The following is a 16,903-nucleotide window of genomic DNA, read 5'->3' on the forward strand; positions in this document are numbered from 1 at the left end:
GCTGCGCGCTTCAGCACTTTGCTCTCCTGTTCCGTTAGCTTGTGTGGCCTACCACTTTGCGGCTGAGCCGTTGTTGCTCCTAGACATTTCCACTTCACAATGACAACATAGAGTTGACCGGAGCAGCTCCAGCAGGGCAGAAATTTGACGAGCTGACTTGTTGGAAAAGGTGGCATCCTATGACGGTACCACGTTGAAAGTCACTGAGCTCGCTAATAAGGCCGTTCTACTGCCAATGTTTGTCTATGGAGATTTCTTTGCTCGATTTTGTACACCTGTCAGCAACGGGTGTGTCTTGAAATAGCCGAATCCACTAATTTGAAGGTGTCCACATAGTTCTGTATGTATGTATGTATGTATGTATGTATGTATGTATGTATGCACACTCATATATATATATAGATAGATATAGATAGATATAGATATATATAGATATATATAGATATATATAGATATATATAGATATATATATATATATATATATATATATAGAGTGTGTCTGGAGATGGGGTCTATATTTATTTCAATCTTCCCCGAAATAACTTACATTTCCGGCTTAAAACCTCTACGTAACATCTGTCTAGCTTCCAAAAAGCCCTAAAGCCACAGGGTGTTCTGATAGCTGGATCAGGCCATAATTAAAGTTTGAGTCAGCTGTCTCTCTCAGTTTTGTCATCCTTCCCCTGCCCACACACACACAAAAACCGGTCTTTGCCATAAGAACGCTCCCGGTGAGCTTCGTGCAGACAGCTAAACTAACTACGGTGCCAAGTTTCCTCCCTTCATCTCTTTTCTGTCTGAGGCGGCTGGGCATAGTTTTGTCAAAATTCCTTGTTACTCGCCTAAATGAACACCAAGCTTTCTTGTTCCTTAAATTATAACACTTCTGAAACAGTATTCTGGAGTTCGTACTTTGTCTGAGCCGAGGCCAAGTTCTGACTGCACTGTCTATTCCTAAGGGCAAAAAAATATATAATAATAAAAAAATAAAAAAAAGAGGTGGGTCTCTTCAATGAGCTCAAACTGATCGTCATGCCATTGAAATGTCACTGTGCAAGTTTGATAGGCATACAGTACCAGTCAAAACTTTGGTCACCTACTCATTCAAGGGTTTTTCTTTATTTTTACTATTTTCTACACTGTATAATTATAGTGAAGACATCAAAACTGTGAAATAACACATATGGAATCATTTAGTAACAAAAAAGTGTTTAAAAAAATCTAAATATATTTAAGATTTGATATTCTTCAAATAGTCACTCTTTGCCTTGATGACAGCTTTGCACACTTTTGGCATGCTAAAATCAAATCAAAGTTAATTTGTCACATGCGCCAAACACAACACGGTGTAGACCATGTTAAGTAAAAAATAGGTTTTAGGTGTACAATACATAAGGAGGAGGTGTGTTGGGTCATTGTCCTGGTGAAAACAAATGACAGTCCCACTGAGCGCAAACCAGATGGACTGGCGTATCGCTGCAGAATGCTGTGGTAGCCATGCTGGTTAAGTGTGCCTTGAATTCTAAATAAATCACAGACCGTGTAACCAGCAAAGCACCCCCACCCCATAACCACCTCCTCCATGCTTTACGGTTGGAAATACACATGCGGAGATCATCCGTTCACCCACAACGCATCTAACAAAGACACAGCGGTTAGAACCAAATATCTCGAATTGACTCCAGACCAAAGGACAAATTTCCACCGGTCTAATGTCCATTGCTCGTGTTTCTTGGCACAAGCAAGTCTCTACTTCTTATTGGTGTCCTGTAGTAGTGGTTTCTTTGCAGCAATTCAACCATGAAGGCCTGACTCAAGGAGTCTCCCCTGAACAGTTGATGTTGAGATGTGTATTACTTGAACTCTGTGAAGCATTTATTTGGGCTGCAGTCTGAGGTGCAGTTAAATCTACTGAACTTACCCTCTGCAGCAGAAGTAACTCTGGGTCTTCCATTCCTGTAGCGGTCCTCATGAGAGCCAGTTTCATCATAGCGCGTGATGGTTTTTGCGACTGCACAAGAAGAAACTTTCAAAGTTCTTGAACTGTTCCGGATTGACTGACCTTCATGTCTTAAAGTAATGATGGACTGTCATTTCTCTTTGCTTATTTGAGCTGTTCTTTCCATAATATGGACTTGGTCTTTTACCAAATAGGGCCATCTTCTGTATACCACACCTACCTTGTCACAACACAACTGATTGGCTCAAACGCATTAAGATGGAAAGAAATTCCACAAATTAACTTTTAATAAGGCACACCTGTTAATTAAAATTCATTCCAGGTGACACCCTCATGAAGCTGGTTAAGAGAATGCCATGAGCGTGCAAAGCTGTCATCAAGGCAAAGGGTGGTGTTATTTCAAGGCAAAGGGTGGTGTTATTTCATAGTTTTGATGTCTTCACTATTATTCTACAATGTAGAAAATAGTAAAAATAAAGAAAAACCCTTGAATGAGGAGGTGTTCTAAAACTTTTGAGAGAGCGAGAATATATATATATATTTTTTTTTTTCATGGCACACGAGGGGAATTATCCATTGCGCAGACTGCTGTGATGGCACAACAGTATCACCCACCAGTAGTACTTTTACCATTAATTCCCATAATTTCTAATGTACAATGTTTGTTTGGTTATGGTCATTTCTGTTAATGTATTCAATATATTATTACAGTTACATATATTATACAGTCTTTAACCGTTCTCATTGTCAGATTGGACACGTTTTCATATCGCACCACCAAGGCTACACTTGTGAGGAACAAGTTTAGGTTTATTTCATTCCATTTATAAGTTGACAATTTATTAATTGTCTTTTATTTCTGGTGCTCCTGTCAATGTTGAGTAAGGACGCGCACCTGATTATGCATAGAAGTAGGTCTAGGCTACATCGCCTGCGCGCAAATATAGGCCTATAAAATGTGCCCGGGGGGGGGGGGGTGTCATGCTGTGATCCGGTGGAAACGTTATAAAATAGGCCTACCTGATTACATCTTAGCACTTGCACAAATAGCCTACAGATCACTGGCTCAGGAAATTGAGGGCCCAGAATATTTTATACAATGTTGCAAGTTTGCTAGTGCAAGCTTAATGACCAGAACCAAATAATGGTTGATAGAATGTTTCAAGTTCCTTGCAGACAGGCCATGCATATTGATTTGATTTATAGGATATTTATTTTTATCAGGATATTTTCTACCTGCAGGCTGCAATGTTTTTATTTGTTGCCTTTATGTAGGCTATTGTTACACAGTTAGCAAGGGCAATTGAAATTACTTTTTTCATTTTTATTAACCACATGAAATGATTGAGATATGAAGACTTTATTATAAATGAAAGTGTTCCACGAAAATGTGCATCTGAATATCATAACCGGCATGCAGATCGGTAGAAATGATAAGATAAATTGGCACTCCAAACGGAAAAGGTTACCGACCCCTGTTGTAGCCTATTACCTACCTGCAACTTCAGGAGCGTAACAGCAGAATCTGCCAACAGCAGCGGGAGGAAGAGGGTTGGGAAATAGTTTTTTATTAACGTAATTTCCAGACTAAAAGCCGCAACTTTTTTCCCACGCTTTGAACCTCGAGGCTTAAAGGAGAGTCTTGTCTTTAAAATGGTGTAAAATAGTCATAGGTTTGAGAAATTGAAGTAATAGCATTTCTAAGGTATTTGAATATCGCGCCACGGGATTAGACTGGCTGTTGCGTAGGTGGGATGATTTGGTGCCACCTACCCTAGAGAGGTTAAACAATGACGCGGCTAATATGGATTTTTCCTGCTTTCAAATAAAAAATTCAAAAAAAAAACACACATTCTGTGACGTGCTCAGTTTTTTGGCGGCATGAAGCTTTCATTAGACCAATGAAATTGCCGAATGGGTTAAGGTCAAACAACTTTTTTGTTTACTGTTTAAATTAAATCGAGCGCTCTCAAACTTCCCATCATTCTGATTACGGTAGTCATTTTGTCACCCTCATCATGACAAAGACACGGAGAAATGCATATGATGCAGCTTTCAAGTTGAATGCGATTGATCTTGCTGTTGGAAAAGGAAATAGAGCTGCTGCACGGGAGCTTGGTCTTAATGAGTCGATGATAAGACGTTGGAAACAGCAGCGTGAGGAATTGACTCAGTGCAAAAAGACAACTAAAGCTTACTGCTATTTTTTTATTTTTTGTTACAAGCCGTGTTTCGTTAAAGCCTATTTATTTTTGTTACAAGCCGTGTTTCGTTAAAGCCTGTGTAAAGTTAATTTGTTTCAATGTACCGGTAGGCACCTGCGACTTATAGACTTGTGCGGCTTATTTATGTTCAAAATAATAATTTAAAAAAAATTCAGTTGGTGCGGCTTATATTCAGGTGCGCTCAATAGTCCGGAAATTACGGTATTGTTCTGGTTAGGCTCTCTCTGGCTCCCTCGAGTCATTTGTGTGTCTTAATTATTTATTCACAGTGTGCTTAAAGCATCAGACAAGCTCAGAAGCCTAAATATCATTGATTTGACTAAAACAAATAGCATGTGTCAATAGAGGGAAAAATACACGGTTAAAAATGTTGACCAATCAATTGTTCGAAAGAACAGAAGACTCTGGGTCCCCAAGATGTTTTAGTCAACTACAGCCCTACTCTATACAGTTGAAGTCGGAAGTTTACAGTTTTAATGATTCCAACCTAAATGTAAGACATCTACTTTGTGCATGACAAGTAATTTTTCCAATAATTGTTTAGACAGATTATTTCACTGTATCACAATTCCAGTGGGTCAGAAGTTTACATGCACTAAGTTGACTGTGCCTTTAAACAGCTTGGAAAATTCAAGAAAATAATGTCATGGCTTTAGAAGCTTCTGATAGGCTAATTGACATCATTTGAGTAAATTGGAGGTGTACCTGTGGATGTATTTCAAGGCCTACCTTCAAACTCTGTGCCTGACATCATTGCTTGACATCATGGGAAAATAAAAATAAAAATCAACCAAGACCTCCACAAGTCGGGTTCATCCTTGGGAGCAATTTCCAAATGCCTGAAGGCACCACATTCATCTGTACAAACAATAGTACGCAAGTATAAACACCATGGGACCACACAGCCGTGGTCATGTGGATATATTGAAGCAACATCTCAAGACATCAGTCAGGAAGTTAAAGCTTGGTCGCAAATGGGTCTTCCAAATGGACAATGCCCCAAGCATATTTCCAAAGTTGTGGCAAAATGGCTTACGGACAACAATGTCAAGGAATTGGAGTGGCCATCACAAAGCCCTGACCTCAAATCTATAGAAAATTTGTGGGCAGAACTGAAAAAGCATGTGCGAGCAAGGAGGCCTACAAACCTGACTCAGTTACACCAGCTCTGTCAGGAGGAATGGGCCAAAATTAACCCAACTTATTGTGGGAAGCTTGTGGAAGGCTACCCAAAATGTTTGACCCAAGTTAAACAATTTAAAGGCAATGCTGCCAAATACTAATTGAGTGCATGTAAACTTCTGACCCACTGGGAATGTGATGAAAGTAATAAAATCATTTTCTCTACTATTATTCTGACGTTTCACATTCTTAAAATAAAGTGGTGATCCTAACTGACCTAAGACAGGGAATTTTTACTCTGATTAAATGTCAGGAATTGTGAAAAACTGAGTTTAAATGTATTTGGCTAAGGTGTATGTAAACTTCTGACTTCAACTGTACATACCAGGCACAGCCCTACTCTATACATACCAGGCACAGGCCTACTCTATACATAGCATTTCTATCTGCAACATTTAGAATGTTTCACCTCACTGAAGACACACCCCCAAAACACAACCGTCAGACATTCCAAAGGCCATGACCGGTCTATTCAAAAAACACCGGTAAGAGTGGATGATGGGTCGATCAACTGGAACAACTACATTCCTCAAGCACTCACTTGGGATGGTTTATAGGGGAACAGAGAGGGAAGGAAAGAGAAAGAGAGAAAGAAAGAAACTCCTAGCCTTCACGGGTCAGCACAACACACCAGTCACAAGTTACACACCCCATTTAACAGGAATGCAGTGCTCAACAATAGAGACCTGCTGCCCAACTCAATTGAATCCTATCACCTCCGTCTGCATTGATTCATGTTTGGGCCCTAGTGGTGACATGGCTGTTCCTTAACCAAATCACTCCCACCATCTAGAAGGGAGCATGCGTGTGCATCACATGCACAACAATTGCCTTGAAACATTGAATCAGCAATAACTGACACTGAGAAGTCTGATGTTATGTTATCCCCCCTTCTCCAGTGTCCACCCCCTTTTCCCCAGAGAGCTGGTATAGTCCTGACCTTAATGACAGGTCCTAGGGGTGGATGTAACCACGTATGCAGAACAAATGGTGGGGTTGTCAAAGGCTAGCCTTCCACCTTAAAGAGGGATCTGTCTAACCTTTGACCTTCCCTCCTCCCCCACTCTCGGTATTCCCCGAAATCCTCCCCCTGTCTCCGCATTGACTCCCCAGCAATAATTATTCACAGATTTTTAGGGAGGGTGGGGTGTATGCCCATGAGTGGAGTGGTATCCCCTAAAGGAATTAGTGTAGTCAATGTTCTGCACGACATGGCTGGAGTGGCTTTTCACTTCACAAGCTAAAGGAGAAGGGCAGGAGGGAGGGAGGTTGGGAAAGAGGGGAGGGGGGGGGTCTTATGATCCTGAAGCACATGTTTCCCTCAAGGAGAAACACAGAGCCTCCAAATCTCCTGAGAACTTTGGCTAATGAAGTGTTCACATCAGTTAAAGTGTTTCCCAATCCGTTCATCAGAGACCCACAGCCACACTTGTGAAAAAATTATCTGGTAACATACAGTATCTGTGGTCGGCATGCTACGCAACGGCACAATGCCAGCACAGAATGGAAGCAAGACTAGTGATGGGCTCATCTTTTCTGTCTCTTTAACCCTTTCAAACACAGAGAGCGCTGACAAAGGGGGCTAGAGAAAGGGGAAGGGCTTGTGGCGATATAGGCCTACATGATCTAGATGTCTCGACATTAGTCCAGCAGGGAGAACCCCCGGGATGTGCAGTGTTTTCCCCACTTACATTTCTGATTCAAATACTCAAATGGCTTGATGACTAGTTGAATCTGTTAGAGCTGAGCTAGAACAACAAAAAAAGTGTAGAATCCGTGGCATGAGTACCCAGGAATGGAGTTAAGAAACACTTCTCTTGAGTGGAGTTGGGGTGGGGGCCTCGTTCCACATAGCACCTGACTCTGACCGCGCATCAGTTCCACGCAGTGCTCTTATCTAAAGTTTATCTACAGTTTGCTCCGCGGAACAGTCAGTGCTTGGAATTGCAGATATTCCTCAGGCAGAGATAGACACAACAGAGAGATTAGGAGCAAAACGTCACTAGGAGTTTAGCTAGTGTGGTGAGAGCCTGGAACGTGAACTAGTGATTCTAATCTACATTACTGGGAGCAAAAAAATTAATCTTCCAGTGGCTATCACCAACTCCCACAACCTGGAATTCATTCATTAACTTAACCAACACCACAGCTAGATTTGTTATCAACTATTTCACTGTGAAGTGACTGGTCTTTTTAACACCCACACACACACACCTAACTACCTGAAGCAGGCCACTTCTGAGAATTCAGGGCAAAACAGGCAGTAAACAAAATGAATAAATTAACACGTATGTACATCTGGTACACACACAGGTGCTGACTTTAGAGTGGGTGGCGTGCATGTGTACAATTCCACACACTCTGCTTCCCTCTCACACACACTGCCTGAAGGCAAAGCAGTGATGTTACCTCCCTCAAGAGCCTTCCTTCCCGTCTCTCCTTTACGTCGCCACACCTCACCTGATTTATAGGCGCATGGCGGCCATGCTTTCCCTGGGCAAGTGGCTCTAAAAGGCCCAGCACTGCGTTCTATTTGTCTTATTTACAGGCTAGTGAATTATTTAAATTCCCCTCTGTAAATAAAATAAACTACAAGAGGGCTAGGCCCAAGGCAGGCACTGCAGAGGAGACGAGGAGGCAATTTTGAAGCGAGCCTGCTGCAACCATTAACATTAATTGCAACAATAAATGCCTGTGTGCTTATGTAAACTATTCTCCATTTAATCTTCCCCACAGAGGAGACCTGAGAAATAGGAATGCAGACACACACTAAGGCCTTTTTAGTTCTGTATGTTGCCTCCAACTGGACTATACATGCACAGTGCACACATTCAGATGCACACACAGAAATTGTGTGGTGCTTCAACAAAAGCCACACACGCACAGACTCCACTGAGCACTACAAACTAGGCTCCCCCAACCTTTTTGAAAATATCATCAACAGCATCATCAACAGCAACATCATTCTACCAACAATATTCCATTTCATGAAGACCTGCGTTCACTGTTTTTGGGAATTAAGGGTTTTCCAGGGATTCAATATTTGCTCTGGTGGATGACTTCCATCTCCTGAATTAAAAACTTGATTGTCGCAAAGAACAGTGCTTTGGGAAACCCTGGGTTGTGTTTATTAAGCACCAAATTGAAGGAAACATAGTGAAACGAGGGACTAACTGGTCGAAAAAGAAACGCTTGTTTCCGCTTTCCATGTCAAAACGATTGCCCTACTGAAAAAGACCCTGGCTTCGGGGTGTGTGGGACTGCAGGTTGGCAATTACTCTTCTACCAGATGTCTGAACGGGACATTGACTGGTGACTTCCTGGACAGCTCCATTGACCGACTGTTCCCTCAGCAAAGGAAGAAGGGAAGCGTTTTTGTCGTTTGATGGGCCAAGTGGTGCCTGTGTAACCGATGTGAAATGGCTAGCTAGTTAGCGGGGTGCACGCTAATAGCGTTTCAATCGGTGACATCACTCGCTCTGAGACCTTGAAGTAGTTGTTCCCCTTGCTCTGCAAGGGCCGCGGCTTCTGTGGAGCGATGGGTAACGATTCTTCGTGGGAGGCAGTTGTAGATGTGTGCAGAGGGTCCCTGGTTCGAGCCCAGGTAGGGGTGAGGAGAGGGACGGAAGCTATACTGTTACACCTGGGTCAGTCTTCCCCTGGAATATTTCCCAGTAAAAAGCCCTATAGCAACAATCCAACCCTCTAGCATCAAATCTGTCAATTGAAACCAATAGAAGCCAAACTCTGTGTGCAACATAGCTAAAATGGTAGAGGAAACACTGGTCTGGGTCAGTATGAGAAAGTACAGAATGCTGCCGAGTGTGTTAGAATGCCAAGCAGGCAACTTTTGTCATCTACTAAGGCTGCTTGTAGCATGGTTGGGCATTGACACAGGCCTTGGAGGTTAAAGGTAAAGCAGTGCAGCGGGTGAATTTCGTCAGAAACAGCTCTGTACGTGTAACTCTAACCAATGATGTAGTTCTGAGGGGGTTAAACTCCCAAGAGCCAATCCAAACATGGCTGTCAATAGCTTCCAACAAATCACATGCTCCCTTTCAGAACTGCAGCTCTGGCCATATGCCATCTAACACACTCAGTGGAGAGGCAGTGACATATTATCATGGGGAATGTCAAGGGGGACATAGTGTGAAAGGCCAGATGAACACACACGTCTCTTCAAAGGATCAAATTGAGGTCTTGATGACCACCGACAGACACAGACCAATCAGACGGCCTGGTCTTTTCAGTAGGTGGAGAAAGATAGCTAACAGTATGCGATATGAAGGAAGCGGAGGGAGGGGTCCTTTGAAAAATGGTTAAAAGTGAGCGCTAAAAATAAACTAGGAAAGGCGAGAAAATTAATTATACATAACAAACAGCTCGGTTGGACGAGTGTGGCAGAGAAGAATTAGGACCGGGTTCCTAAAAAGCTTACTTTTTTTATACCATTCTGTGTCCCTAGCAGAGGGGATATTTGCATTATGATATTTTTACTTGGAGCGGGAGGGAGCATCTTGGGAAATGTTTTGATAAGGCTATGATATCAATTAGAGGTCGACCGATTAATCGGAATGGCCGATTAATTAGGGCCGATTTCAAGTTTTCATAACAATCGGTAGATCGTCATTTTTGGACACCGATTGTGGCCGATTACATTGCACTCCACGAGGAGCCTGCGTGGCAGGCTGACTACCTGTTATGCGAGTGCAGCAAGAAGCCAAGGTAAGTTGCTAAATAGCATTAAACCTATCTTATAAAAAACAAATCTTAACATAATCACTAGTTAACTACACATGGTTGATGATATTACTAGTTTATCTAGCTTGTCCTGCATTGCATATAATCGACGCGGTGCCTGTTAATTTGTCATCGAATCACAGCCTACTTCGCCAAACGGGTGATGATTTAACGAGCGCATTCGCAAAAAAAGCACTGTCATTGCACCAATGTGTACCTAATAATAAACATCAATGCCTTTCTTTAAAATCAATACACAAGTATATATTTTTAAACCTGCATATTTAGTTAATATTGCCTGCTAACATGAATTTCTTTTAACTAGGGAAATTGTGTCACTTCTCTTGCGTTCTGTGCAAGCAGAGTCAGGGTATACGCAGCAGTTTGGACTGCCTGGCTCATTGCGAACTATGTAAAGACCATTTCTTCCTAACAAAGACCGTAATTAATTTGCCAGAATTGTACATAATTATAACATAACACTGAAGGTTGTGCAATGTAACAGCAAAATTTTGACTTAGGGATGCCACACGTTAGATGAAATACGGAACCATTCCATATTTCACTGAAAGAATAAACGTTTTGTTTTCTAAATTATAGTTTCCTGATTTGACCATATTAATGGCCTAAGGCTCGTATTTCTGTGTGTTATAATAGAATTAAGTCTATGATTTGATAGAGCAGTCTGACTGAGCGGTGGTAGGCAGCAGCAGGCTCGTAAGCATTCATTCAAACAGCACTTTTGTGCATTTGCCAGCAGCTCTTCGCTGTGCTTCAAGCATTGAGCTGTGTTTATGACTTAAAGCCTATCAACTCCCAAGATTAGGCTGGTGTAACCGATGTGAAATGGCTAGCTAGTTAGCGGGGTGCGCGCTAAATAGCGTTTCAATCGGTGACGTCACTCGCTCTGAGACCTTGAAGTAGTTGTTCCCCTTGCTCTGGATAACCTTCTTTTGGAGCGATGGGTAACGATGCCTCGAGGGTGGCTGTTGTCGATGTGTCCCTGGTTCGAGCCCAGGTAGGGGCGAGGAGAGGGACAGAAGCTATACTGTTACACTGGCAATACTAAAGTGCCTATAAGAACATCCAATAGTCAAAGGTATATGAAATACAAATGGTATAGAGAGAAATAGTCCTATAATTCCTATAATAACTACAGCCTAAAAGTTCTTACCTGGGAATATTGAAGACATGTTAAAAGGAACCACCAGCTTTCATATGTTCTGAGCAAGGAACTTAAACATTAGCTTTTTTACATGGCACTTCAACACTTTGTTTTTGCATTATTTAAACCAAATTGAACATGTTTCATTATTTATTTGAGACTAAATTGATTTTATTTATGTATTATATTAAGTTAAAATAAGTGTTCATTCAGTATTGTTGTAATTGGCATTATTACAAATATATATAAAAATCGTCCGTTTAATCATTATCGTCTTTTTTTGGTCCTCCAATAATCGGTATCGGCGTTGAAAAATCATCATCGGTCGACCTCTAATATCAACCATCCTGGGGTCTGTTCAAATGGATAGTGAGAGAACGAGTGAGAGAGAGCAAGACACAGCCAGCGCAGGCCGAGACCGACAGCCAGCGCAGCCCGAGACCGACAGCCAGCGCAGCCCGAGACCGACAGCCAGCGCAGCCCGAGACCGACAGCCAGCGCAGCCCGAGACCGACAGCCAGCGCAGCCCGAGACCGACAGCCAGCGCAGCCCGAGACCGACAGCCAGCACAGCCCGAGACCGACAGCCAACGGAAGCAAAACAATCAAAAGGAGAGAAGCGGAGGAACAGAGAGAGGAAAGAGAGAAGCGGAGGAACAGAGAGAGGAAAGAGAGAAGCAGAGGAACAGAGAGAGGAAAGAGAGAAGCAGAGGAACAGAGAGAGGAAAGAGAGAAGCAGAGGAACAGAGAGAGGAAAGGGTGAGGGAAGGGCTAAAGATTTAAGAGAGGAAGAAGCTAAAACTACAACCCACCTCCTAGCCTTGACTTGGCCCACAACCCCAAAAACATAACACCTCCACCGGTACGTATAGGAAAGCAGATATTCCATTACGCTCTATTGAGGAAGCCTCAATCATCTTTAAAGGAAGGCTGAACTTCCTGATTTGGCCTCGTTTTTCAGCGGGTTCATTAAGAAATGCAGCGGCCATGATTGAAGCCAAACGAGAGATGTATGGGGGGGGGTGTTTAACGTGGGTGTCTCATGTGTGTTCGCACATGGCAAGCGTTTGCACATTCACTCTGCCAAAACAGTACACAGTTAGTCACTCATCCTTCTAGATAACTTAATGTCTAACCAGGTCTTCAGCCAGATGGTGTGAAACTGAGGCAAAGTTCGTCAGGATTGAGATAAACCCAACCCGAGGAAAACTATTACGGTACCCTTAACTCTGACATACCATGTTTTCCAATCAACTCGCAAATCTCCGTTTTGGACGAGACTGACTTCATGACCAAAATTATCCTTTTTACACTTTGTAGTACATTTTGAGTCTATAATAAGTGGCGGATTTGACCTTTTATATTTAGGTGCAGGAGCTCCACAATACTTTTGAGCTATAAGAGGAACAAGAGCTCAAGCAGTAGAACATTTGAGATGCCGGTACTCAGCTCCGGTGAGCTCCTGCCCAAGTCAAGCACTGATGGAGTCATAACTACACTATTCCTTAAAAGATGTCCATTTGGGGCACTTACAGCTTCTGTGTAAGTGAGAAGAAAAATTACTTTACCAAACATTGCATTTATCAAGCAAAACATCAGGTCCAATGTATCAAATTCCCCTCAGACGATTGTCCAACAACTTGGTAAGACGTGCAGGTGAGTTGGGCTCAAGATGAAGAGAAAAGTGCATCAAAAAGCAGCAGCATCATTCCTACGCAAGTGTCATTCAGCTACATTGTTGCCCCTGGTCGCTGTAGGTCGTGTACTGATAACATTGTCAAGGCTCTACACTGGCGTTTTTTTACAACGAGCACGTGCGCACCTAAGTTGGGAAATGTGGGGGCACATAAATATTTATTTGAAGTAATAAAGCTAGAATTTTTCTAGGCGCACTGAAAAATATGTATGCGCATATACAAGTAAAATGGTCACACTGTAGAGACCTGATTGTATCAACTTGCAATAGAGCGCTACAGAATTTAAACATTGTAGCCGCAATTAGCTGTGTAGACTAGGCTACAATCCATTTGCAGTGGAATCTGACATTTTGAGAGGCTAGAAGACCAACCAGTCTGTCATTCAGTGATTTACAAGCCAAAGCCATGCCAACCCTATGGCTGATTAGTGTCGGTGACATTCAACTAGTACCGCCTACTAAACAAGCATTTATGTCAGGTTTGAGATTTTTCATAATTGACATGTGAATAGGTGTCATAGCCTTTAACCTGTTAGGGCTAGGGGGCAGTATTTACACAGTCGGATAAAAAACGTACCCGATTTAATCTGGTTATTACTACTGCCCAGAAACTAGAATATGCATATAATTATTGGCTTTGGATAGAAAACACCCTAAAGTTTCTAAAACTGTTTGAATGGTGTCTGTGGGTATAACAGAACTCATATGGCAGGCAAAAACCTGAGAAGATTCCCAGGAAGTACGCTCTCTGACCATTCCTTGGGCTTCTTGGCTCTGTTTATTGAACATTTAGGATCTTTGCTGTAACGTGACACTTCCTACGGCTCCCATAGGCTCTCAGAACCCGGGAAAAAGCTGAATGATGTTATTCCAGCCCCTGACTGAAAAACATTATCGCCTTTGGTAAGTGGCCGATCAGAGGACCATCAGACTGAGGCTCGTGCACGAGGGGATCCCATGTTTTTATTTTCTCTCTCTTTGAACATAAACACGCTTTCCCGGTCGGAATATTATCGCTTTTTTTACGAGAAAAATGGCATAAAAATGGATTTTAAACAGCGGTTGACATGCTTCGAAGTACGGTAATGGAATATTTAGACATTTTTGGTCACGAAATGCGTCGTGCGCGTCACCCTTCTTTACACTTCGGATAGTGTCTTGAACGCACGAACAAAACAGAGGATATTTGAACATAACTATGGATTATTTTGAACCAAACCAACATTTGTTATTGAAGTAGAAGTCCTGGGAGTGCATTCTGACGAAGAACAGCAAAGGTAATAACATTTTTCTTATAGTAAATCTGACTTTGGTCAGGGCTAAACTTGGTGGGTGTCTAAATAGCTAGCCCTGTGATGCCGGGCTATCTACTTAGAATATTGCAAAATGTGCTTTCACCGAAAAGCTATTTTAAAATCGGACATAGCGAGTGCATAGAGGAGTTCTGGATCTATAATTCTTAAAATAATTGTTATGTTTTTTTGTGAACGTTTATCGTGAGTAATTTATTAAATTCACCGGAAGTTTGCTAGTTCTGAACGTCACATGCTAATGTAAAAAGCTGGTACAAATATGAACTTGATTGAACAAAACATGCATGTATTGTATAACATAATGTCCTAGGTGTGTCATCTGATGAAGATCATCAAAGGTTAGTGCTGCATATAGCTGTGGTTTGGGTTTATGTGACATTATATGCTAGCTTGAAAAATGGGTGTCTGATTATTTCTGGCTGGGTACTCTGCTGACATAATCTAATGTTTTGCTTTCGTTGTAAAGGCTTTTTGAAATCGGACAGTGTGGTTAGATTAACGAGAGTCTTGTCTTTAAAATGGTGTAAAATAGTCATATGTTTGACAAATTGAAGTAATAGCATTTCTAAGGTATTTGAATAACGCGCCACAGGATTCCACTGGCTGTTACGTAGGTGGGACGATTTCGTCCCACCGGCCCTAGATAAGTTAACCACCAAGCCCATGTCGGTTGCCTTGAATTATAAAACTGGGGGCAACGGACAAGACAAATCCATCACAACAGATTTAAATGTGTTTGCTTTTATATAAATTCACATTTGGTCAGGGGGAAAAAAAAATATATTTTTTAGTTGGTGAATGCTGTATTTTTGACGTGTAATTTGTCCACAAGAATAATACTGAAAAAGTATTCGAGCAAATCCAATAGAGTAGCCTATATCAGCGCATATTCAATAGATGACATTCATTGCATGGGGTAGACCAACACACCCACAGACAACTCTCATCCTATTACTCCTCAATATGGAATTATTGCTGTTGAAACAAAGCCTACAAATTGCCTCTCACTAGTCAGCCGATTATGGCTCTTTTCACACACCATTTATCATTATTTTAAAGTTAATAAGGTAATCGATTTTTTTAAATCCAAAGCTGCATACTGGTTCCCATGAGAAATGCTACACCCCCTTATATCCATTTAGACTGCATTTAGACAATTCCGATATTTTTTCAAATAATTTGTCTTTTTAAACGAATCACATCAGATTCTTTCACATAATATATTTTTTCAGAGCTGATCTGATCGGTCAAAAATATCAGAATTGGGCTGCCTGTCTAAACGCAGCCTAAGTAGCGTAGAACGACTAAGAAGTAACCCTATTAAATAACCCCATACGTGAGAGCATGCCGCGAATTTCAATGTAAAGACATACAAGACCCACACATGCCTCCCCACTCACCGCCCAAGAAAGACTGTTTTCCAGGCGACAGTGTCTGTCTGTCAGTGAATAGCTATAATTATGTAGTCTATGGAGACATTCCTTCTCAAAAACGCAATGCAACAGCATTCCCTTTGCAATGAGGTAACTAATAGACAATGGTCTGCTTTCCAGTTTTGAAACTATAGGTCCTTTCCCATGTTTGTTCAAATATAAAAACAAAACGGATATAAGGATGCTAGGATAGGACGTGGGATAAAACCTGGGTGAATTCAGCAATAACATAGGCTCGAACTCTTCGAGCCCGATTAGGCTCGAACTCTTCTGCTCAGCCTATTTAAGTATCCTATGCGCTTGTACTGTATAACAAACAGTAAGTGGATGCATCCACACACGGAACAGTAAGTGGATGCATCCACACACGGAACAGTATGTGGATGCATCCACACACGGAACAGTATGTGGATGCATCCACACACGGAACAGTAAGTGGATGCATCCACACACCCAACCCTTGCCAACGACATAATGTCCGCAGTTTTCCCACTTCGGTGTTGATCAACCCTTCAACTGGTTGAATTGGGCTACATTAAAAAAAATAACCGGTTGTATGCGCATCCAAGACAACATGCAAAACAACTACTTGTTAAGTTCAATAGGCTACACAGGTAAATAGACTGGTTGCGCTTTGGTAACCCGTTGTTCGCCTAGTACAAGGGCTGTTTAGAAATCACAAGCTTCAAACTCTTACAGTCAGACGCAACTGTAAAACTGCCAAGACAAACTGTCAACATGGGAGCGAAAACACCCAAATGTTTCAACCCAAAATAAACGTTTATCTCATTCAAACAACGCACCAATTGATCTGGATAGGCCTACTTACAAATTCAAGTGATCCTTGGGTTAGATATCCATGCCATGGTTAAATTCCAAAACTTAAAAGACATTTTCACTCGTCACGGACTACTAGTGCGCTCACCACGCCGGCTCCCTTCGTGTGTATGGAGAGGAATGCAGCTCGAGGCTTCCAGTGAGAAGCCAGCCTCGATGTGAGCAAGCGGGGCGCGAGCAAGTAGCGCGTGGATATGTGCTGTCTTGTCCCAATACCTTGTATGGTCCACAGAGGGCGTCAGTGAGTCGGCTTGTGGCCACAGCATGTAATTGGCAAAACAATCTCACTTTCTTGGTCTTTGATCTCGTTTCATAAAATGAGAGAGACATTTTCTCTGGGTGGAGCAGTGGAA

General features: G+C 42.0%; 1 protein-coding gene across 3 annotated transcripts in view; it reads right to left on the bottom strand.

Annotated features, from left to right (window-relative positions):
• Positions 1-16,703, bottom strand: part of LOC106583586 (plexin-A1) — a 373,995-nt gene extending 357,292 nt beyond the window's left edge. For all 3 annotated transcript variants that reach the window (XM_014167946.3, XM_082967657.1, XM_045705581.2), the window contains exon 1: positions 16,543-16,703. The gene's annotated coding sequence lies outside the window, so the exon portion shown is untranslated. The remainder of the gene's footprint in view (positions 1-16,542) is intronic.
• Positions 16,704-16,903: the final 200 nt, after the last annotated feature.

The sequence above is a fragment of the Salmo salar genome, chromosome 22 (assembly GCF_965601325.2).
Source record: "Salmo salar chromosome 22, fSalSal1, whole genome shotgun sequence".
Classification (NCBI taxonomy): domain Eukaryota; kingdom Metazoa; phylum Chordata; class Actinopteri; order Salmoniformes; family Salmonidae; genus Salmo; species Salmo salar.